We start from the raw sequence: 24,918 nt of genomic DNA, 5'->3' as shown, positions 1-24,918 counted from the left end.
TGACTCAATCAAGAGTGGTTGTTAAACAGGATTAGGTGGAGACATGTCTCCATCCATTAGGTGGGTCTTGATTAGTTCACTGGAATCCTATAAAAGAGGAAACATTCTGAGAGACGAGAACAACATAGCCACAAGAGGCAGAGAGTCCACCAGCCAGTGACCTTTGGAGATGAAGAAGGAAAATGCCTCTCAGGGAGCTTCATGAAACAGGAAGCCAGGAAAGAAGAAGCTAGCAGATGATGCTGTGTTCATCATGCTGCATTAGGGCCAAGAGAGAAACTCTGACTTTGTTCGCCATAGGCCTTTCCACTTGAGAGAGAAACCCTGAACTTCATCAGCCCTCTTGAATCAAAGTATCTTTCCCTGATTCCTTATATTGGACATTTCTAGAAACTTGTTTTAATTGGGACATTTTCTTGGCCTTAGAACTGCAAACTCGCAAACTAAAACACTACCCCAAGAAGAAATGCTAAAAACAGATGTGCAAGTTGAAAGGAAAGGGCACTACACAATTAAAACCACCTGGAGAAATAAACATCTCTAGTAAAGATAATGACGGAGTAAATATAAATATTGGTATTATTGTTATTTGGGGTTTGTGACTCAACTTTTCACTCCCTACAGGACCTAAAAGGCAAATGCAGATAATGTAATAATAACTCAGTGGTTTTGAACACATAATGTATAAACAAGTAATTTGTGACAGAATTTCATAAAGGTGGGAGGATAGATGGGTATAAGAACATAGTTTGTATACACTTGAAGTTGAGTTGGGGTCAAAGCAAAGAAGATGGTTATAGATTTGGGATGTTAAGTTTAGGCCCCATGGTAACTACAAAGAAAGAATCAGAGAATATGAAAACTCATGGAGACAGAAAAGTATAGGCTACCAGGAGTGAGGGGAAGGAAAATGGGAAGTTAATGCAAATGAGTGCGGGGTTTCTGTGTGGGGTGAAGGGAAATTTCTGGGAATGGATGGTGGTGAGGGTCCTGCAGCATTGTGCATGTGGTTAATCCCTCTGAATGGTATGGTAAAAAGATCTATGTTGTATATATTCCCACAATTAATAATTAAGATATACTAAACAGATAATGACAATTAAATGCAATGAATTCTGGATGGGACCTAAGAATGAAGGAAAACAAAGGCTTAAAAGGACATTATTTGGACATAAGAAAAAAATGGGATATCAAATGTACGCTTTATATCAGTGTTTAATTTCTTGAAATTGAAGACTACATGTATGGTGATTACATAAGTGAATATCCTTATTCCCTTAGGAAATATATATAGAAGTACTGTTTGTTTACAGATTATGATTGTGTAACCTGCTAGCAAATGTTCAGATGATAGATAGATAGATGGAAAGATAGATACATGATTGATAGATGGAATGATAGAGCAAAGCGGGCAAAATTTAAAAATTGGTGGATCAGGGTATCTGGGAGTGAGGTGGGGATATCTTGGAGCATCTTTAAGGGATTTGTATTATTTTTGCAACTGTTCTGTAAATTTGAAACTTTCAAAATAAAAAGTTTTCTTTTTTGAAGGTTTGATGTGCACCAATGTTCATAGTAGCATTTTTCACAATTGCCTAAAGGTGGAAGCAACCCACGTCTCCATCAACAGATGAATGGATAAACTATATACACTCAATAAAATACTATTCAGCTGTTAAAGAATGAAGTTCTGAGACATGCTACAACATGGATGAACCTTGAAAACATCATGTTGAGTAAAATAAGTCAGACACAAAGACAGAACTTGTATGGTCTTGCTTATATGAAACACATAGGTGAAAGAAACTTCGAGGAGACAGAGAGTAGTTTCTAGGTTACTAGAGACAGGGGAGTGGGATGGGAAGAGAGACTTATAGATTAATGGCTGAAGAATTTCTGTGTGAGATAATGAAATGTAGTATTGGACAGAGTAGCACAATATTGTGAATGTAATTAACATGTTCTGAACTGTACACTTAAATGTGGTTAAAGTGGGAAATTTTGATTTATTTATTACTTACTATAATAAAACAAATTTTGTCTTGAAATTAATTTTCATCCTTCATTCATCAACAATTTATAGAGCACTATTTGTGTCAAACCCTATACTAGGCCCTGGGTGACAGCTAAATGTGATGAGCTCTGATAATGGAATGTGCGGTGACACATGGGCTGAGCATTAACGTATCCATAGGAGTTGGGTGGTGAGGGCATTCTAGGCAGAGGCAACATAGAAGTGTGAGCCAGAGTGGTGAGAGGGTAAGTGACTAAATGTCAGGGACCAGATCTTGACTGGCTCTCAGTGCCAGCCTAAGAGTTGGATATCCCTTGAGGGCAATGGTTAGCCAGTGACGACTTTAAAGGAGAATAACGTGGTCAGATTCGTGTTTTAAAGCAGCATCGGCATCACCTGGGTTAGAAATGCAAATTCCTGGTCACATTCCAGACTTACTGAATCAGAAACTCTGGGTTTGGAAGGGACCCAGCATCTGAGTTAACAAGTCCTCTGAGTGACTCTGCGGCAGGCTGGGTGAGGCCCACTGTTGGACAACCATCTGGCTAAAGTATGGAGATTGTACAGAGAGAAATATGGCAGACAATTTAGGAAGCTGAGCAGTAAAGACAGGGAGAAATAAATTGTGGCCTGGATCAGGGATGGCAAAGGAAAGGGTGTAAAGTAAGGAGAGAAAAAAGTCTAGGATGCATCCCCAGGGAAAATGCACAAAGGAGGGGGTGTATCAGGACAGGAGCATGTGAAGGAGATGAGGAAGGAGATGCCAGGGAGGCAGGAGGAAAACCGGCACAGAAACGCAGGGCAGAAATTTGACTCTGAGAGGTTAAAGAGACACTGTACCTGGAAGGGTGTGGGATTAAAGGCAACCATTTTTCCTTTTATTAATAATATCAGGAGAGTGTCAAACATGTTTAAATGTGGACAGGAGCAAACCAGTACACAGGGAGAGGGTGAGGATCCGGGAGAGAGGAGAGAAACAATGGAGCATGGTGGGAGGTGTAGGAGACGGAGGGTGGGGGTGGGGGGCTTACTTTAAGTAAGAGGAAGGAGCTCCATGATGTCAGACCGCAGGGAAGAGGAAGGTGGAAGCACAAGCAGTCACTTCACTACAATCATGGTGATTTTAGAGCCCAGTCCTCCATTTTCTCACCTCCCTGCATCCCCATATTTCTTCTGCTTTTCTTTCCATCCATCCTCCTCACCTGGCAAAGTCCAAATCCTTTTCAGCTTCTGCCCTGTGGCAGCTGAAGTGCTGGAAAAATCAGAGAACTGAGAAATTTCAAAGGAGGCTTTCAATATTGACCATCTGGTCTCTGGTTGTCACTGTTTCCTTCTTCTGAGGCACCTGTTCTATTCCTTCTTCTCTCACTTCAACCTTTTCTTCTTACCTCCTCCCTCCACGATGCCCCTTAGTTGATAACCTCACAACAGATACCACTGAAAAGCAAAAGCCCTTTCCCTTAGCCTCCTGTGCCAGTTTGAAAGTATTATGCACCCCCCAAAAAGCGATGTTTTAATCTTGATTCCATTTTGTGAAGATAGCCCTTTCTTTTAATCCTGATTTAATAATGTAGATTGGAATCTTTTGATTAGATATCTCTATGGTTTGTGACATGCCCAATTTTGGGTTTTATCTTTGATTAGATGGAGATGTGACTCCATCCATTCCAGGTGGGTCTTGATTAGTTAACTCGAATCCTTTAAAAGAGGAAACACATTGGAGAAATGACAGAGCCTCAGAGTCTACACAGAGAGAGACATAGAAACCTTAGAGCAGAGCTGACTCAGCATCTGTGTAGAACAGAAATAGGGATGTTTGGAAATGCTTGGAGCCCAGCAGACATCACTATGAGATGTTAAGCAAGCCAGAACCAGGAGAGAACCAAGGGGAGCCAAGAGATGAAAGCCAGCACCCAGAAGCAAAGTGAGGAACCCCCACAGGAACAGAGGCTGAAAGTAATTGGAGCCCAGGAGCAAGGGACCAGCAGATGCCAGCCATGTGACTTCCCAGCTGACAGAGGCCTTTTAGACTCATCAGCCTTTCTTGAGTGAAGGTAATCTCTTGTTGGTACCTGAATTTGGACACTTTCACTTCCTTAGAACGGTCAACTTGTAACTTACTACATTCCCCTTTTAAAAGCCATTGCAGTTCTGGTATATCACATTCTGTAGCTGGGAAACTAGCACACTTCCCACCCCCGAAGGTATCTTTCCTACCAGCCTGCCAGCATCTGCTGTGGCTCCCTCCTCCCATCTGCAGACTGACCCCTCCCCTTGGGCTTTAAGTCCCATCCTTCAGCCACACAAAGACTTCATTCCTTCCACCATCTGTCTCCCCTCTCTACTGGTTCACCCCTGTGGACCAACCAGAAGGCCTCACTTTCTCCCACCTCAAAACAGAGGGAGGAAGGAAGGAAGGAGAGGAGAGAAGAGAGGGAAGGGAGAAAATTCCCTAAACCCCATTTCACCCTCCAGCTATTTCCCCTTATGGAATATAGTAATCAACTATAACCCAGAGAAAAACACTTCACTTTGTGTTTTTGTTTCAGGAAAATAAAAAAATCTGACAAGTTTCTTTATTTGAAAACTGGGCTGTAGCCATGAGAGAGCAAATAGATTCTATTCATTCTAAACAATTAGCTTCTACTGAGCTTCACCTTAAGAGAAAAAACCTCCATAACCTTTGCTATCAATTCATTTACATCCACTAGTATCATTTTGAATTAATTTTTGCCCTAGACTTTTTAAAATGACTTATGTAACTAAATTTTCTGTGACATAGTCTAACTCAATCTGTCTCGACAGTTCATTTAAACAACTCAAACATATGGAGCCCAGAATTGGAGCAAGGGCTTGTAATTTTGTATAGCGTAATGTAATACCATGATACATCCCAGAGTATTTTGAGTGTTAATTAAAGAGCATAGGCAAAGTCCCTTGAGGGACTGGAGAAAAATATAGAACTATTAAATTTCCCACTTGGAAAACCCCTTATACTCTCTCAGACCCTAGGGACTCCCATATTAATATGCCAAGGCCTTGATCTTGAGGCCTGCTCTTATGAAACTTATTTCTGTAGCAGCGAAGCTAAGCCTACCTATAATTATGTGTAAGAGTTACTTCCAGAGAACCTCTTTTGTTGTTCAGATGTGGCCTCTTTCTCTTAGCCAGCTTGGCTGGTGAACTCACTGCCCTCCCGGTTTTGAGGGACATGACTCCCAAAGATCATGAGATTGAGAAAGCCTTCTGGCCAAAAGGGGGAAGAGAGAAATGAGACAAAATAAAGTTTCAGTGGCTGAGCGATTTCAAACAGAAGAAGTTATCCTGGAGGTTACTCTTATGCATTATATAGATATCTCTTTTTAGTTTATGGTATACTGGAATGCCTAGAGGGAAGTACTGGTAACCATTGAGCTATATTCCAGCAGCCTTGATTCTTAAAGACAATTGTATAACTATATAGCTTTTACTATGTGACCATGTGAAAAGTAAAAAAGTGGCTGACGCTCCATTCATTCAGACTATTGACAGATGAGTTAAAAATCAGGACTAAATAAATAATGGGAGGTAAAAAAAAATTGGGAAGATTGGAATAGTAGTGATCAAAGAGAGAGAGGCCTAGGGGATATTGATAGATGGGGCTTCCTTTTTTCTTTTTATTTCTTTTTCTGGAGTGATGCAAATGTTCTAAAAATGATCATGGAGATGAATACACAACTATGTTATGATACTGTGAGGCATTGATTGTATACTTTGGATGGACAGTATAGAGTATGAAGATATCTCAATAAAAATATTTTAAAAACGAAACTGCAACCCACTGAAGAAAAAAACTGTAACCCACACTACAGCTCCCTATTCAGCTGCCCCTTAGTCTGCTTTATTTTTTTCCATAACACTGAATTTATTTATTAGTTGTATTTATTGGCTTTCTCTCCACCCAGTCGTAAGTTCCAATAGTATGGGGATATTTGTTTTGTTTACTGATATAACCACAGTACTTACAATGCCTGGCATGTAGGGAATTACCCTTCCAAATTAAAGGAAATGAAGTTAGATGGCAGTAAATGCTCCAAGCTGCCACAAGGGGGCATCACTAGATCTGCTCCTGTTCGTCTCAGGCTGCCCAGTCTTTCCCAGACAGATGTTGAGCCTCAGCGTTCCTGTGTTTGGGCTTGGGAGGGGAGGATAGTTCACAAAATATAATTACATTTTCCATGAAGTTAAATGTATTTCATACTTTAAAGAAGTGTCCTTTACTTTGAAATCAAGTCACTCTAATTTTTTTTTAAGTCTTGCAATGTCATTTCTTTCATATATGATGGTTAAAAAATAGGCAGTCCACCAGACAGTTCTTGAAATTTTATTAGCTCAAAAATCTGGGAAGCTCTGGTCTAAAGTGGTTATGGTTTCATAAAAACAATGGAACTTTAAAAAATGAAATCTTAAGTAGAATCCAAATATCTAAGCCAGATATATGTGGAATTTAATATATATTTTCACCTAACTTTTTATTTTGAAAAGGTCAAAGTTACAGGCAGCTTAGCAATGTGCACATTTTAGTTCGTCCTCCAGAACAACTACTAAATAACCAGAAACAGCACAGAACAGCTCCTGGGGCCCCGTCAGTGACCAGACACACAGCATACCCCAGTCAGGACCAGCTGGACCAGCTGCAAGCTCCCCCAGAACCGTGAGTTCCCCAAGCCGTGGTGGCTGGCGCCCCTCCCCCACAGGCTGCTTCCCAGAGGGGAAAGGAAAGAGACTTTATCAGCAGCAGGGGCTGAGCCCAACCAAACGCCAATCGTGGAATTAATTAACAAATTCTGACTACTAAAAATAGGCCCCCAGCTCAGGTGAACCTGGTCAAAGCAGAGGTTGCTCGTTTTTCCCCCAGTGCCAAGGGGGCAGGGCTGACAGAAAAAGAAAAAAAAAAAAAGGAAACAGAGGTTTTTGTGACTGTGTTTCTACAAAGGCTTGACTGCCTTTGGATTCAGTGGCAGGGCTCCTCAGGCTACAACTGCTCCAGGCATAGGCAGAAACAAGCTCGTTTGAGGGCTTGTCTGGAGCCTGAGCCTTCTCCAGGGGAGGGGTGAAGTCCAACACAGGTGGAATCCCTCCCTCAAGGAATTCAGACACCAGGGCTTGGTAATTTGAAGCCATGAAAACCAGCCTACAACCTCTCCTCTGTCTCTACCATGCCCCGGGGGTGGGGGTGGGGGTGGTGCCAAAGTTAAAGGTACCTCATCATCTTATGCTGGTGGGACCGGCAGGCAGAGAAGTGCCACACACTGGGCAGGATAAGAAAATCAGAGCCCAGAGACTTCACAGGAAAGTCTTTCAACCTGCTGGGTCTCATCCTCAGGGAAAACCGACGCAGGTGACTCTTTTCTCCTGATAGGAGGCCAGTTTGGTCTGGGAAAATCCGGATGGGGTCTATAATACCTAAGTAGACCCTCCTAAGGATGGAGGGAGAAAGGCACCATACAGGCAGGGCAAGAAACAAGAAAACAAGAACTGAAAAATTCTCCTCTGTTATATAAAACCTAAGCTAGAGGTCCAGAAAAAGCTGAACTGAATGTCAAAGAACAGATAGGTTATATATTTATAACAGAATTTGTTATAAATTCATCCAGCAAGAAAACCCTAGGTAAAAGAAGTGAAGGCAATCTCCAGAATAAGCTAATTAAGGTAATTAAATGCCTAGACACCAGCAAAAAATAACAAATCACACCAGGAAAATTGAAGTATATGGCCCAATCAAAGGAACAAACCAACAATTCAAATGACACACAGGAGCTGAAACAGTTAATTTAGAATATACTAACAGACATGGAAAACCTCATCAAAAAACAAATCAATGAATTGAGGGAGGATATAAAGAAGGCAAGGAATGAACAAAAAGAAGAAATCGAAAGTCCGAAAAAACAAATCACAGAACTTATGGGAATGAAAGGCACAGTAGAAGAGATGAAAAAACAATGGAAACCCACAATGGTAGATTTCGAGAGGCAGAACATAGGATTAGTGAACTGGAGGACAGGACATCTGAAATCCGACAAGAAAAAGAAAATATAGGGAAAAAAATGGAAAAATATGAGCAGAGACTCAGGGAATTCAATGACAATATTAAGTGTATGAATATACACGTTGTGGGTGTCCCAGAAGGAGAAGAGAAGGAAAAAGGAAGAGAAAAACTAATGGAGAATATTATCACTGAAAATTTCCCAACTCTTGGAGGAGGGGCCAAGATGGTGGCTTAACAACGTGCGCATTTTAGTTCATCCTCCAGAACAACTACTAAATAACCAGAAACAGCACAGAACAGCTCCTGGGGCCCCGTCAGTGACCGGACACACAGCGTACCCCAGTCTGGACCAGCTGGACCATCTGCGAGCCTCCCCAGAACCGTGAGTTCCCCAAGCCGTGGTGTCCAGTGCCCCTCCCCCACAGGCAGCTTCTCAGAGGGGAAAGGAAAGGAAATTTACCAGCAGCAGGGACTGAGCACGATTAAACGCCTATTGTGGAATTAATTAACAAATTCTGACTACTAAAAATAGGCCCCCAGCTCAGGTGAACCTGATCAAGGCAGAGGTCACTCATTGGGCTAATAGAAAAAGAGGAAAGAGGAGGAAACGGAGGTTTTTGTGGCGGTCTTTCTACAGAGGCTTGGCTGCCTCTGGATTCAGTGGTGGGACTTCTCGGGCTGCAGCTGCCCCAGGCATTGGCAGAAATGGACTGCTTTCAGGGCTGTCTCCCACCTGTGCCTTCCCCAGGGGAGGGGTGAAGCCCAACTCAGGTGGAATCCCTCCCTGAAGGAGTTCAGACCCCAGGGCTTGGCAATTTGAAGCCATTAAAACCAGCCTACAACCTCTCTTCTGTCTCCACCACGCCCCCAGCAGGGAGAGTCTGCCAAAGTTAAAGGTGCTGCAACATCTTTTGCTGGTGGGACCCGCAGGCACAAAAGCACCACATACTGGGCAGGATAAGAAAAAAAGAGCCCAGAGACTTCACAGGAAAGTCTTTCAACCTGCTGGGTCTCACCCTCAGGGAAAATTGATGCAGGTGGCTCCTTCCCCCTGATAGGAGGCCAGTTTAGTCCGGGAAAACCTGGCTGGAGTCTATAATACTTACATAGACCCTCCTAAGGGTGGGGAGGGAAAAGGCACCATACAAGCAGGGCAAGAAACAAGAACTAAAAAATTATCCTTTGTTAAACAAAACCTAAGCTAGAGGTCCAGAAAATTTCCCAACTCTTATGAAAGACTTAAAATTACAGATCCAAGAAATGCACCGTACCCCAAAGAGAATAACTCCAAATAGACATACTCCAAGACATTTAATAATCAGAATGTCGGAGGTCAAAGAGAAAGAGAGAATCTTGAAAGCAATGAGAGAAAAGCAATCCATCACATACAAGGGAAGCCCAATAAGACTATGTGTAGACTTCTCAGCAGAAACCATGGAGGCAAGAAGACAGTGGGATGATATATTTAAATTATTAAAAGAGAAAAACTGCCAACCAAGACTCCTATATCCAGCAAAATTGTCCTTCAAAAATGAGGGAGAAATTAAAACATTTTCAGACAAAAAAATCACTGAGAGAATTTGTGACCAAGAGACCAGCTCTGCAAGAAATACTAAAGGGAGCACTTGAGACAGATATGAAAAGACAGAAGAGTGTAGAAAGGAAGACTATGAGTAAAGGTAAAAAGAAGGAAAATCAGATATAACATATAAAATCCAAAAGGCAAAATGGTAGAAGAAAGTACTATCCATACAGTAATAACACTAAATGTTAATGGATTAAACTCCCCAATCAAAAGACATAGACTGGCAGAATGGATTAAAAAACAGGATATGCTGTCTCTACTCAAAGGACATGGGGGCAAGGAAACAAACAGACATTTGCATGCCAATGTTTATAGCAGCATTATTTACAATTACCAAGAGATAGAAACAGCCAAAATGTCCATCAACAGATGGGTGGCTAAACAAACTGTGGCATATACATATGATGGAATATTATGCAGCTGTAAGACAGAATAAAATTATGAAGTATGTAACAACATGAATGGACCTTAAGGACATTATGCTGAGTGAGATTAGCCAAAAACGAAAGGACATATACTGTATGGTCTTCACTGATATGAACTGACCATAGTGAATAAACTTGGAATATTTCGTTGGTAACAGAAACTATCAGGAGATAGAAATAGGGTAAGATATTGGGTAACTGGAGCTGAAGGGATACAGATTGTGCAACAGGACTGAATATAAAAACTCAGAAATGGACAGTACAATACTACCTAACTGTAATACAATTATGTAAAACACTGAATGAAGCTGAATGTGAGAATGATAGAGGGAGGAGGGCTGGGGGCATAAATGAAATCACAAAGAAAGATAGATGATAACGACTGAGATGGTATAATCTAGGAATGCCTAGAGTGTGTAATGATAGTGACTAAATGTACAAATTAAAAAAATGTTTTTGCATGAGGAAGAGCAAAGGAATGTCATTACTGCAGTGTGCTGAAAATAGATGGTAATTAATATTTTAAAATTTCAACTTATGTATGAGACTAAATAAAAAAATGTTTATTTTGACTAGTGCATGTCCTAATTTAACTTATGTAGGTAGTTGATTGAATACCATAAGTACATGGAACCTTGGGTAGGACATGAGATTTTGTTGGTTTGTCTAGAGTGATGCCCCGATGAATCCCAGAGTGATTTGATCAGTGAGTGGAAAAGTATTTGCAAATTCCCCTTTGGGGAATGGTGAGAATGGGGGAAAATTCAACTTCTCCAAGTTGAATTCTTGATATTCTCACAAGCAGTGTGTACAACCAAAGCTATAGCCTGAGCCCCCAGTCTTGGGATTTGTTCATATTAAACTTAACCCCACAAAGGATAGGTGAAGCCTACTTAAAATTAGGCCTAAGTGTCACCCCCAGGAGAACCTCTTTTGTTCCTCAGATGTGGCTTCTCTCTCCAGCCAACACAACAAGCAATCCCACCACCCTCCCCCTGTCTACATGGGACATGACTCCCAGGGGTGTGGACCTTCCTGGCAACGTGGGACAGAAATCCTAGAATGAGCTGAGACTCAGCATCAAGGGATTGAGAAATCCTAGAATGAGCTGGGACTCAGCATCAAGGGATTGAGAAAATCTTCTTGACCAAAAGGGGGAAGAGTGAAACGAGACAAATTGTCAATGGCTGAGAGATTCCAAACAGAGTCAAGAGGTTATCCTTTAGGTTATTCTTACGCATTAAGTAGATATCACCTTGTTATCCAAGATATAATGGAGAGGCTGGAGGGAACTGCCTGAAAATGTAGAGTTGTGTTCCAGTAGCCATGTTTCTTGACAATGATTGAATAATGATACACAGTGTGACTGTGTGCTTGTGAAAACCTTGTGAGTGACAGTCCTTTTATTTACCTTGTCAACAGACAAGAACATATGGAATAAAAATAAATAATAGGGGGAGCAAATGTTAAAATAAATTTAGTTTGAAATACTAGTGATCAATGAAAGGGAGGGGTAAGGGGTATGGTATGTATAATTTTTTTTTCTGTTTTCATTTTATTTTTCTGTTGTCTTCTATTTCTTTTTCTGAATTGATGTAAATGTTCTAAGAAATGATCATGGTGATGAATATGTGATGATATTGTGAATTACTGATTATATATGTAGAATGGAATGAGCATATATTGGGAATGTTTGTCTCGTAATTTTTTTAATTAATAAAAAATTAAAATTTTAAAAAAATGTTCAAAGTTACAGAAAAGTTGAAAGAATTGTACAGTGAATACCTAGGTAGCTATGTATCCTTTCTTTGTGTGTTTGCTGAGCTTTTTGAAGGGTTCAGATATGACATTTCACCACTAAATACTTCACATGTTTCTACTAAGAACAAGGACGTTCTACAGATATCATATAATTATTATCATAGTCTGAATAACACCCCACTCTACTCCCTGCCCATGACCCCAGGATGTGTGCATCCTAACCCCTGACACCTGCCTGTGACCACGTTAGTTTCTATGAAAAGGGACTTTGCAGGTGTGATTAAGAATCTTGAGGTGGAAATTACCCTGGATTATCTGGGTGGGTCCAGTGTAATCACAAGGGTCTTTATATGGAGGAGGCAGGAGGATCATGGTATTAGTAGATCTTGTAGTGGTGCAAAGAAGGGGACCAGGGAATACAGGCAGCAGCTAAAAAGCTGAATAAGGCAAGGAAACCTTCCCTGAAGTCTCCAGAAGGAACATAACTTGATTTGAGGCTTCTGACCTCCAGAACTCTAAGAGAATGCTTGTGCTGTTTTAAACCACTGTTTAGTGATGTTGCAGGGATTTTTTTTTTTTTCCGCATGTGCAGGCACTGGGAATCGAATCCATGTCTTTGGCATGGCAGGTGAGCATTCTGCCACTGAGGCACCGTTGCACCACCCTGCAGTGATTCTTTTTATATAGCAGTAACAAGAAAACTAATATAATTATTAACGTAACTATCATCTGAAATACAGTGCACATTCAAATTTCCGCAAGTGTCCCAGAAATACGCCTCCTGTTTTCTTTTTGTTTCTAAATTTAGGATTCACTTAAGGTGTGTATATTGCATTTGGTTGTCTTGTAGTATAAGTTTATTGCTAAAGTTCAAATTTATAACGATTACTTGCTGTGCTAATACACATAAAAATTTTAAATCGCAGATATACCTCACATTTGCAGTCTTATTAGTCTCAGCTCTGAGCTTAATTCTTTTTTTTTTTTTTTTGAGCCTAATTCTTACTTTACTTTTGTTGAACAGACAGAGCACATGCTGGCTCAAACACATTTTAACAGCTTGCCTGCTATCTTGCGGTATTTCATTTCGTCTGATCTAGAGGCACAAATGAGGACAAGGAAATGTGTTTCAAAGTTACATCGACAATAATTATCAAACAACTGATCCCACTCATTAACTGGGCAAGTTTTATCTCTATAAATGAAACCAAATGACACCTATCATTAGACTTCATCTTCCAGTCACTGTAAATTTCTGGCAATAGTAATTCTGTCACACATTGTCCTGTGCATAGTTGACTGTAGCCACAGATTAGATAGAAAATTCACTTCATTTTTATTTTTACCATTATAACCACCATCAAATGTCTCTCTCAAAATTCCTACTTTAAAAACTGATCCAGTTCTAGTTTTAAGACTAAGTTACCTCATCAGGACAAAATAAATGTTAAATGCCATATTAAAAACAGCCAATTATATTCAATTTTTAAAATTGCTTTAATTTACTTTTGTAAGCAATCAAAACTCATATGTGACACTTAAAACCAGAGCCCTAGAAATGGCATAACCTAACACTTACTTAGACCGAGGTATGTCAAAAGTGTCGATTGAAAAATGTCTCCTAAACAAATAAGATCAAGACAGGTTATTAAAACACATACATACAAGCGTTTTACTTAAGGCCTCCACAAAACACAAAAGATAACAGCACTTTAAAATGAAAAAAAAGTTGGCAACATACAGAAGTAAAAACAACAGCAATAAAACATAATAAAGACAACCACCCTACACTGGTTAGAACCGACATACAACCAGGTCGATGTACCTAAAGATAATGCAACGCACTAGAGATAATATTAGAGATAATGCATCGCACCAGGTCGATGTACCTAGAGATAATGCAACTACCTTCATGAACACGCTACAATGATACATCAATACGTAAACAACCAAAAAAACAGAAAAAACACTGCTCAACTAAAAAACACCAGCCGCATTACCACAGAGGCTCCAAAAATACTGTATAATACCTATAAATGTATGATATGTAATTTATCAGGATAAGAACATTCGTGAGGTACAGACTCAGGTAAATGCAACTCCAGGTACACCAACGGTTTCTACGCATCCGAAAGAGTTAGCAACTTCTGCTTTTATCCTAGTCAATTTTACGTCCTATTATCGTTTGTAGAGGGAATAAAGGTCAAAATAAAAAGGAGACTCTAAGAGTTTAAATGTAGTAAACGCCCTGTGTGCAATGCATTGTGGGCATGCAAATGAAGTAGCGTCACCACTCGCACGTTTCCAGAAATACTTTAAATACATTCCTTTTCAAGCTAGACTGCGGCTACCACCAGAGGGCACAGCGGAGGCCAGATTTACGGGGATATTGACTTGCCTGCTCAACCAGAAAAGGTATGACTTTGTTTTATAATTGGTGCTCCAAGTAAAAATGTCTTATCAATTTAAAAAAAGGTTCTTTTTTGATATTGTTGTTAGTTCCTGGTATTCGCGGAAAGCTGTGTCATGACACTAAATGGGCACAAGCCTAAGCAACAGACATCTCAGAGTCTAAATTTCAGTAATAACATATTAAAATATAAAAATGTCTACGTTTTTAAAGAAAAGATTAGAAAACATACAAACAGGAAAGGAGATGATTAAACCTTAGAAACCATTAATGACGAGAAACGGGCCTGAGAATTCCAGAGAAGGACATTTTTAAAAATGGTCATAGAATGTAATGTGCTCTGGATAGAATACCGGAACATAAAACCGGTATTGGGCGCCATTGGCCCCGCAGGCGCCGGGGAGGCGGAGGGGGAGGCTGAGGCTGAGGCTGAGGCTGAGGGCCCCCGGCACGTCGCGGGAACGCGGAGATACAGGGCCTTGCGGAAGGCGGGGAGGCGGCGGCGGCCGGTGCCCGCCGCTGGCCTTGCTCTTGAAGCGCCCCTCCGAGGCCACGGCAGGGCTGGAGGAGGAGGCTGGGGCCTGCAAGCGGACTCGCTGGACAGCCCGGACCCGATGGGCGGCCAGGACGCGGTGAGGCGGGAGAAGCGGGACGAGGAGGAGGCCCCGTCTGGGGGCTAGGGGGGCGCGGCGCGGGGGTGGGGGGAGGTGCACGAACAAGACGTGCTCGAAGGAGGGCTGCCGCGAGACCACGAGCCAGATGACCGAGCAACTCAAGCTGTGGAAGTGCAAAAAGTACTGCAACAAGATGGACAAGGACAAGAACTAGAAGAACCACAGTGATGAGGTCCTGAGCGGCCACGCGGTGTCACGCTGGAGGGAAACGTACATGGCATCCTCGCCATTGTTACACAGTGAACGGAAACTTCAAGCATTCGTACTGCAAGACCTAATCTTTTAGAACAAGTGTTAAAAGAGAAGTCCTGAAATAGTGCCGTTTTTGCAGAAGCAGCAACAACTACTGAACCAGCAAGTTTTGGAGCAAAGACGACAGCAGTTTCCAGGAGTACCAGTTTGAGGGAGCTCATCATGAACCTCTCCATGTTTATTGTCTTGTAATAGGTGAACATATTTTTATACTAAAGATAGATGGGGTAAGAGATGCCAGTAGAACACAAACAGTAATTTCCTGTGCATGTATGTGTGCATTTGTTAGGTATTGCAGTTCGTGCATCTGAGGCTTTCCAGTCGCCATGAGTTTATAGAAATCAGTTTATCTTTGCAAAATAACATTTAATTACGATGGTTTTTTTTAACAAAATGTTCGTCTTCAGTCGTTGTTACTGAAGATAATGAAGCAGTTACTTTCTGTGGAAGTCATGAAGTTAATAGATACTAATCTCAAATCATCTGGTTCAAAAGTGCTCCTCAAGGGGCATTTGGAAATACGGGGTATGTGTTTTGGTTGTCAGAGTGACCTTGAAGACTGCCGAATTTTCAGGTGTGGGCTGGGGATGCTTAATTTCTGCAGTATCTGGATTAATCCTGCACGAATAAGGAGTATCCCACTCAAAATGCCACTAACACCTCTCTTGAGGGACACTGAAGTCTACTTGTCGCGGTAACATGTGGCCAGGGCACCTATATTTGGGTTCCTTTTGCAGTTAAGACTGGAGTTGTCAAGAGGTAAGCATATTTTATGTCTGTAAGGAAATCAGTCATAGTTAAGTATCTGTGAAATTAGTTAAGGTTTACAAGAATTTTTTTTTTTAATTAATGAGGTTTATTGTAAACTTTAACAACAGTATCTCTTTATAGAGATATACTGGTAAAACCCATTGAGAATTAACTAAGTACACTGGGGTGAATGCATCACCTAAAGCTGACTTTTCTACTTCATTACCCATTAGTTCTTACCCCTTTTATAGCCTTTTTTAAACTTGGGCAGATACCAGGAATTGAACCCGGGTCTCCGGGGTTTTTATCCCTTTTAAAGCAGACCCTCTTTCAGGACAAAATTGTTTTTTTTAATTCTCATTTCTTTTTCAAAAAGTGTAACAGAAAAATCAGTATTTAAGGCATGTACTGAATCATTATATAGATATTCCTTTTCTGCTTTATGGTATATTGGAGTAGACAGAGGAAAATGCCTGAAATCTCTTAATTGTAGTTCAGCTGTGTTGATCTCTGATAATGATTGTATAGTCTTTATCTTTTACCCCATGATTGTACAAACTTTGTGACTAACCTTCATTTGTATGCCATTATCCAGTTTTTAATTGTAGAGTCTGTAATCACTGAAGACAGCACCTAATGTTTATTAATGAATAGTCTTTGGGTCAGCCCAGAACTAACCCGCCCAATTCCAAAGTAATCTTGATAACTGACACTGAATCTAACCAGAATGGGCTGGCCTGGTATGCATAGTAGCTTAGACTTAAACCTACAAGTCACCTATACCTCATTCCACCCTTTTCTTATACATATTCTGTGACTGAGCAATCTGTGCATGCTCAATAATTAGATCACCTCTAACTACATCATTGGGGGCTACTGTGTTCATTATCCTAAATACTGCAAAATTTTTCTCTAATAAAACTACCAGAATTACTGCAGTTCGGGGAGACAGATTTTGGGCCTAGGGCATCTGCTCTCCTACTACACGCCATTAATAAATTCTTTCTCTCTGAAACCCTGGTGTCTCAAGAATTTTTTATTGAGCACATCAGGCAAAAGAATCCACCGCCTTTTTCTGGCAACAAAAGATGCTGAAAGTAAGAGTAACATGCCAGCATTTTGTCAATATTTTTTGAAATTGACCTATTTTAAGATTGAGTTATTCCTAGTAATGTTCGGAGAATGATGGTTAATCTGGATAGATGATGCCTTTTTCTTGTATTTTTTCCTAGAAAAACATAAAAAAGGCAAATCTACTAATAAGAATAACAAGTGTCAAGAGTATTTCCAAATTAGGATAATAAATGTATGTGTCTTCAGTTTAACTGTGCAAATATTTAGAGATTTGTTAGTTTGTTACAGATTTTTAAAAATATTTTTATTATAACCCTTAACAACAAACATATAAACATTCTTAACATACAAACATATAGATGGTTTTTAAGCTCTGAAATATCAAGTTAAACTTAGGCATGGCATTTCTCAGAAATACTTGTAGAAAGAGGGAATGTTCTTGTTCAGTTTTCACGTGTTGTTTTGCATGTCTGTGCATAAACAGTTTTATACAAATGAATCATTCAAGTTCATTTGTTGACAGAAAAGGGGACATTATGTAAAAAATATGAATAAAGTATAGACTTTAGTTAATAATAAAATAAATGGTCCTACATGACATCCAGGAGTTGAAATTCTCCCTGGCAACATGGGAAATGACTCCCAGGGATGAGTCTGGCCCTGGCACCATGGGATAAACAATTCCATCCTAACTGAAAGGGGGAAAAGAAGTGTAATTAGTAAAGTACCAGTGGCTGGGAGAGTTCAAATAGAGTTGAGAGGCTACTCTGGAGGTCACTCTTACGCAAGCTTCAATTAAACATTGCTACCTATCATAACTTGCCAACCCCCAACCAAACCATTCCAGCCAATCCTAAAGAACACCTATGGCATAATATACGATTCTATGAAGGTTCCATGCACTAGGGTAACTTTCCAGAAACCTACAACTTCCATATAAGTCCCTGGACCAGATAAGTCCTGAAACCTACAGGGCCCAGCCTCTCTAGAACATCAGATAGTTCCATCTCTCTACCCCATATTATTGATAGCCCCTTCCAATATGAAAAAGTAAGAATGGCCATAGACCAAATACCCCTAATTAGTGGGATAGAAAGATAAAAGATGCTGGTGGAGTTATACAGAGAAGGTAGTATTTAACAAATGATTCTGATTGCTGAATCATTCAATTGATATTTCTTTTTGTCTCCAGTATCTTAGAGCAGCTAGAAGTAAAAACCTAAAATTGTGGACTTGTAACCCATACCAAACTCTGAAATCTATTCTACAACTAATTGTACTGTGCTTTAAAATTTATTGATTTTTTTGTATATCTGTAATTTTTCACAAAAAAGAAAAAGAAAAGTTGATTGTGATGATAAAAAAAAATTATTCCTTCTAGCCCTGTATGTTTTGGAGCAGCTAGAAGGAAAAAATGAGATGATGGTATGGTAGCCCATGACAAACTCCGGGATCTGTCCTGTAACTACTTGTTGAAGAGTGCTTTGGAAACTATTGTCTTTTTCTTTCTTTGCTTTGTATATGTTATATTATACAATAAAAAAATTTTTAAAAATAAAACACATGCAAAATATAAAATATTAAAGATAAAAAAAATAGTAAGTGGTCGTAAATGCTCAGGGACCTAGAGGAAAATATGGACAAGAACTAAAGTAAATCAGGAAAATGGTAGATGCATCCAAAGAGAATAACAAGAGAGATGGAAATTATGAAAGGGTCCAAACAAGGCTGAAGACCAGAGTAACAGAATTTTAAAATTCCCTAGAGGTGTTTAACAGCAGATCGGAAGTCACAGAAGAATCATAGAACTTGAGAATGAGACAATTTAAGTCACTCAGTCTGAGGAGCAGATGAGGAAAAAATGAAGAAAAGTGAACAGAGCCTGAGGAACCTGTGGGACACCATCGTATACAGATAAACACATTGTGGAGTTCCAGAAATAGAAGAAAGAGGCAGAAAGACTATTCAAAGGAATATAGGCTGAAAACTTCCAATAGTTCACGAAACACACAAATGAACATATCCATGATGCTCAACTCACTCCAAACAGAATAAACCCAAACAGACCCACTCTGCAACATATAATCAGACCATCAAATGATAAAGATAAGAAGAGAATTCTGAAGCCTCAAGCGAGAAGCAAGATGTCCCCTAAAGGGGAACCTCAATAAGATTAGGTACCGTTTCTCATCGGAAACCATGGCGTCAGTAAGATATATAGTGCAGAAAGCAAAAAATTGTCATCAAGAATTCTATATTTGGCAAAACTTTATTTGAAAAATGAGGACAGAATTAAGACATTCTCAGATAAATAAAAGCTGACATTTCATCATTACTAGACTGACCCTAGTAGAAATACTAAAAAGAGATCCACAAGTTGAAAGGAAAGGACACTATACAACCGAAACCACATGAAGAAATAAACATCTCCAGTAAAGATAATGACAGGAGTAAATATAAATATTGATATTATTGTATTTTGGGTTTCAAACTCCGCTTTTCACTTCCTACAAGATCTAAAAGGCAAATGCAAAAAATATGATAATTCAAAGGTTTTGGACTCATCATGTATAAAAATGTAAAAAATGTGATTTGCGATAGAACTATGTAAAGGTGGGAGGGCAGAGAGGTAGAATGTAGTTTGTATATGCTTGAAGTTAAGTTGGTGTCAAAGCAAGCAAGATGGTTATAGATTTAGGATGTTAAGTTTAAGCCCCATGGTAACTACAAAGAAAGTATCAGAGAATATGAAAACTCACTGAGACAGAAAAGTATAGGCTACCAGGAGTGAGGGGAAGGAACAATGGGAAGTTAATGCAAATAAGCGTGGGGTTTCTGTGTGGGGTGAAGGGAAAGTTCTAGGAATGGATGGTGGTGAGGGTCTTGCAGCATTGCGCATGTGGTTAATCCCTCTGAATGGTATGCTTGGGAGAGGTAGAGATGGAGAGATTTATGAAAAATTTAAAATAAAGATACACTAAAGAGATAATGACAATTAAATGCAATAAGTAATTCTGGATGGGACCTAAGAATGAAGGAAAAAAGGCTTGAAAAGACATTATTGGGTGCATGGGTAGTTCAGTGGTTAGAATGCCCAACTTCCATGCGGGAGACCCGGATCATGCCCCCAAATCGACCATGGTCAATTCCCAGACCATGCACCTCCCCCCAAAAAAAAGAAAAGAAAGAAAGACATTATTGGGACATAAGAAAAAAAATGGAATATAGAATGTATACTTTATATCAGTGTTTAATTTCTTGAAATTGAAAACTACATGTAAGGTGATTACAAAAGTGAATATCCTTATTCTTAGGAAATGTACGTGAAAGTACTGTTTGTTCATGGATTATGACTGTTTAACATATTATCAAATGTTCAGAAGACAGATGATTGATTGATGGAATGATACAGGAAATGTGGCAAAATGTTAAAATTGGTGGATTGGGGTATGTGGGAATGGGGTGGGGATATCTTGGAATTCCTTTTAAAGGGTTTGTATAATTTTTGCAACTGTTCTGTAAATTTGAAACTTTCAAAATAATTTTTTTTAAGATTTAATGTACGTTAGTGTTCATAGTAGCATTATTCACAATTACCCAAAAGTGGAAGCAACCCAAGTGTCCATCTACAAATGAATGGATAAACTATATACACTTTTTTTAAAATTTTTTTTTTATTAATCAAAAAAAAGAAAAGAAATTAACACAACATTTAGAAATCATTCCATTCTACACATGCACTCAGTAATTCTTAGTATCATCACATAGATGTATGATCATCATTTCTTAGTACATTTGCATCGATTTAGGAAAAGAACTAGCAAAACAGCAGAAAAAGATATAGAATGTTAATATAGAGAAGAGAATTAAAATAATAATACTAATAAAATATATATATATAAAAAAGGAAAAAGAAAAAAACAAAAACAAAAGATACAAACAAACAAACAAACAAAAAACTATATTTCAGGTGCAGCTTCATTCAGTGTTCCAACATAGTTACATTACACTTAGGTATTATTGTGCTGTCCATTTTTGAGTTTTTGTATCTAGTCCTGTTGCACAGTCTGTATCCCTTCAGCTCCAATTACCCATTATCTTACCCTGTTTCTAACTCCTGCTGGTCTCTGTTACCAATGATATATTCCAAGCTGATTTTCGAATGTCGGTTCACATCAGTGGGACCGTACACTATTTGTCCTTTAGTTTTTGGCTAGACTCACTCAGCATAATGTTCTCTAGGTCCATCCATGTTATTACATGCTTCATAAGTTTAGTCTGTCTTAAAGCTGCATAATATTCCATCGTAGGTATACGCCACAGTTTGTTTAGCCACTCGTCTGTTGATGGACATTTGGGCTGTTTCCATCTCTTTGCAATTGTAGATAATGCTGCTATAAACACTGGTGTGCAAATGTCCATCTGTGTCTTTGCCCTTAAGTCCTTTGAGTAGATACCTAGCAGTGGTATTGCTGGTCGTAATCCATTCTGCCATTCTCTGTCTTTTGATTGGGAAATTCAGTCCATTAACTTTTAGTGTTATTACTGTTTAGATAATATTTTCCTCTACCATTTTGGCTTTTGTATTATATGTATCATATCTGATTTTCCTTCTTTCTACACTTTACTCCATACCTCTCTCTTCTGTCTTTTCGTATCTGACTCCAGTGCTCCCTTTAGTATTTCTTGCAGAGCTGGTCTCTTGGTCACAAATTCTCTCAGTGACTTTTTGTCTATAAATGTTTTAATTTCTCCTTCATTTTTGAAGGACAATTTTGCTGGATATAGGAGTCTTGGTTGGCAGTTTTTCTCTTTTAGTAATTTAAATATATCATCCCACTGTCTTCTAGCTTCCATGGTTTCTGCTGAGAAATCTACACATAGTCTTATTGGGTTTCCCTTGTATGTGATGGATTGTTTTTCTCTTGCTGCTTTCAAGATCCTCTCTTTCTCTTTGACCTCTGACATTCTAACTAGTAAGTGTCGTGGAGAACGCCTATTTGGGTCTGTTCTCTTTGGGGTGCGCTGCACTTCTTGGATCTGCAAATTTAGGTCTTTCATAAGAGTTGGGAAATTTTCAGCGATAATTTCTTCCATTAGTTTTTCTCCTCCTTTTCCCTTCTCTTCTCCTTCTGGGACACCCACAACACGTATATTTGTGCGCTTCATATTGTCATTCAGTTCCGTGATCCCCTGCTCAAGTTTTTCCATTCTTTTCCCTATAGTTTCTGTTTCTTTTTGGAATTCAGATGTTCCATCCTCCAGTTCACTAATTGTAGCTTCTGTCTCTTTAGATCTACCATTGTAGGTATCCATTGTTTTTTCCATTTTTTCTTCTTTGTCCTTCACTCCCATAAGTTCTGTGATTTGTTTTTTCAGATTTTCTATTTCTTCTTTTTGTTCAGCCCATGTCTTCTTCATGTCCTCCCTCAATTTATTGATTTGGTTTTTGAAGAGTTTTTCCATTTCTGTTTGTATGTTCAGCATTAGTTGTCTCAGCTCCTGTATCTCATTTGAACTATTGGTTTGTTCCTTTGACTGGGCCATATCTTCAATTTTCCGAGTGTCATCCATTATTTTCTGCTGGTGTCTGGGCATTTGATCAGATTTCCCTGGGTGTGGGACCCGGCTGGTTGAAAGGTTTTTCTGTGAAATCTCTGGGCTCTCTTTTTCTTTTCCTGCCCAGTAGGTGGTGCTCATGGCGCTCGTCTGTCTGCGGGGCCCACCAGTAAAAGATGCTGTGGCTCCTTTAAATTGCCAATCCGAATCTCGCAGTTGGTCCGGGAAACCGCGCGTGGAGGGGGGGTCGCCGGCCGCCGCGGCTTGGGGGAGTGCCGGTCCAAATTGCCCAGCTGGCCTGAGACGCCAAGCGTGGCGGGAGGGCCCCGCTATCCAACATTCCCAGTCAGACCGGGGAGCCACGTGCGTGGAGGGGACCCCAGTCGCCAGCCGCCCCAGCCGGGAAAACGCACGCCCCTCGGGTATCTCACCGCAGCGGATTCTCCCTGCCCGTTCAGCCGTTCCAGAATGGGGTACGCTGTCTTTTTGGTCTCTGTCGTGGCTCCGGGAGCTGTTTTGTATTATTTCTGTTTCTGTAGTTGCTTCTCTGGAGGAGAAACTAAGACCCGCGCGCCTTACTAAGCCGCCATCTTCTCCGAAGTCCAAACTATATACACTTGATGAAGTATTATTTGACTATAAAAAGGAATGAAATTCTGAGGCATGCTACAACATGGATGAACCTTGAAAACATCACTTTGAGTGAAATGAGCCAGACATGAATGACAAAAATTGTATGATCTTGCTTACATGAAATACCTAGGTGAAAGAAACCTCATAGAGACAGGGAGTAGTTTATAGGTTACTAGAGACAGGGGAGTGGAGCGGGATGGGAAGAGAGACTTACAGATTAATGTGTGAAGAATATCTGTTTGAGATAAATGAAATGTAGGTATGAGTATTGGACATAGTATTGAGAATAATGTAATTAATAAATTCTGAACTGTATACTTGAATGTGGTTAAAATGGGAAAATTTGATATATATTTGTTACTAAAAAAAATTGTCTTCATTCATTCAACAGCAGTTTATAGAGTATTACTTGTGTCAAACCCTGTGTGATGAACTCTGATAATGGAATGTTCACTGACACATGGGCTGAGCATTAAAGTATCCATAGGAGTTGGGTGGTGAGGGTATTCTAGGCAGAGACAACATAGAAGTGTGAGCCAGAGTGGTGAGAAAGTAAATGACTAAATGTCAGGGACCAGATCTTGATTGGCTCTCAGTGCCAGCCTAAGAGTTGAATATCCCTTGAGGGCAATGGTTAGCCATTGAGGATTTTAAAGGAGAATAACATGATCAGATTAGTGTTTTAAAGCAGCATCAGCATCACCTGAGTTAGAAATGCAAGTTACTGGTCACATTCCAGATTTACTGAATCAGAAACTCTGGGTTTGGGAGGGACCCAGCAATCTGAGTAAACAATTCCTCTGTGTGACTCTGCAGCAGGGTGGGTGAGGCCCACTGTTGGACAACCATCTGGCTAAAGTATGGAGATTGTACAGAGAGAAATTTGGTAGATAATTTAGGAAGCTGAGTAGTAAAGACAGGGAGAAATAAATTGTGGCCTGGACCAGGGAATGGCCAAGGAAAGGGTGTAAAGTAAGCAGAGAAAAAAATCTAGGATGCATCCCTGAGAAAAATGTACAAAGGAGGGGGTGTATCAGGATAGGAGCATGTGAAGGAGATGAGGAAGGAGATGCCAGGGAGGCAGGAGGAAAACCAGCACAGAAACCCAGGGCAGAAATTTGACTCTGAGAGGTTAAAGAGATAGTGTACCTGGAAGGGTGTGGGATTAAAGGCAAACATTTTTCCTTTTATTAATAATATTAGGAGAGTGTCAAATATGCTTAAATGTGGATAGGAGCAAACCAGTACACAGGGAGAGGGTGAGGATCCGGGAGAGAGGAAACAATGGAGCATGGTGGGAGGTGTAGGAGACAGAGGGTGCGGGTGGGGGGCTTACTTTAAGTAAGAGGAAGGAGCTCCATGATGTCAGACCGCAGGGAAGAGGAAGGTAGAAGCACAGGCAGTCACTTCACTACAATCATGGTGATTTTAGAGCCCAGTCCTCCATTTTCTCACCTCCCTGCAGTCCCACATTCTTTCTGCCTCTCTTTCCCTCCATCTTCTTCACCTGGCAAAGTCCCAATCGTTTTCAGCATTTGTCCTGTGACAGCTGAAATGCTGGAAAAATCAGAGAACTGAGAAACTTCAGAGGAGGGCTTCAATATTGCCTGAAATACTGGAAATGTTTCAGTATTCAATATTCAGTGTTGCCTGGTTGTCTCTGTTTCCTTCTTCTGAGGCACCTGTTCTATTCCTTCTTCTCTCACTTCAGTCATTCCATACCTCCTCCCACCCCCTCTCCCTCTTAGCACAT

At 40.1% G+C, this 24,918-nt stretch overlaps 1 pseudogene across 3 annotated transcripts in view; it reads left to right on the top strand.

Moving 5' to 3' along the window:
- The first annotated feature begins 14,121 nt into the window (after positions 1–14,121).
- LOC143674340 (immunoglobulin-binding protein 1 pseudogene) overlaps positions 14,122–24,918 on the top strand; it is a 52,407-nt pseudogene continuing 41,610 nt past the window's right edge. Inside the window, exon 1 of one of the 3 annotated variants that reach the window (XR_013170999.1) lies at positions 14,122–14,228. The product of XR_013170999.1 is annotated as an immunoglobulin-binding protein 1 pseudogene, transcript variant X1 (transcript). Of the gene's footprint in view, positions 14,229–14,926; positions 15,909–24,918 lie in introns of those variants that run through there. The other 2 variants (XR_013171000.1, XR_013171001.1) reach the window with 2 other exon arrangements.

The sequence above is a fragment of the Tamandua tetradactyla genome, chromosome 2 (assembly GCF_023851605.1).
Source record: "Tamandua tetradactyla isolate mTamTet1 chromosome 2, mTamTet1.pri, whole genome shotgun sequence".
Lineage (NCBI taxonomy): Eukaryota > Metazoa > Chordata > Mammalia > Pilosa > Myrmecophagidae > Tamandua > Tamandua tetradactyla.
This window is presented reverse-complemented; position numbering and strand designations above follow the sequence as displayed.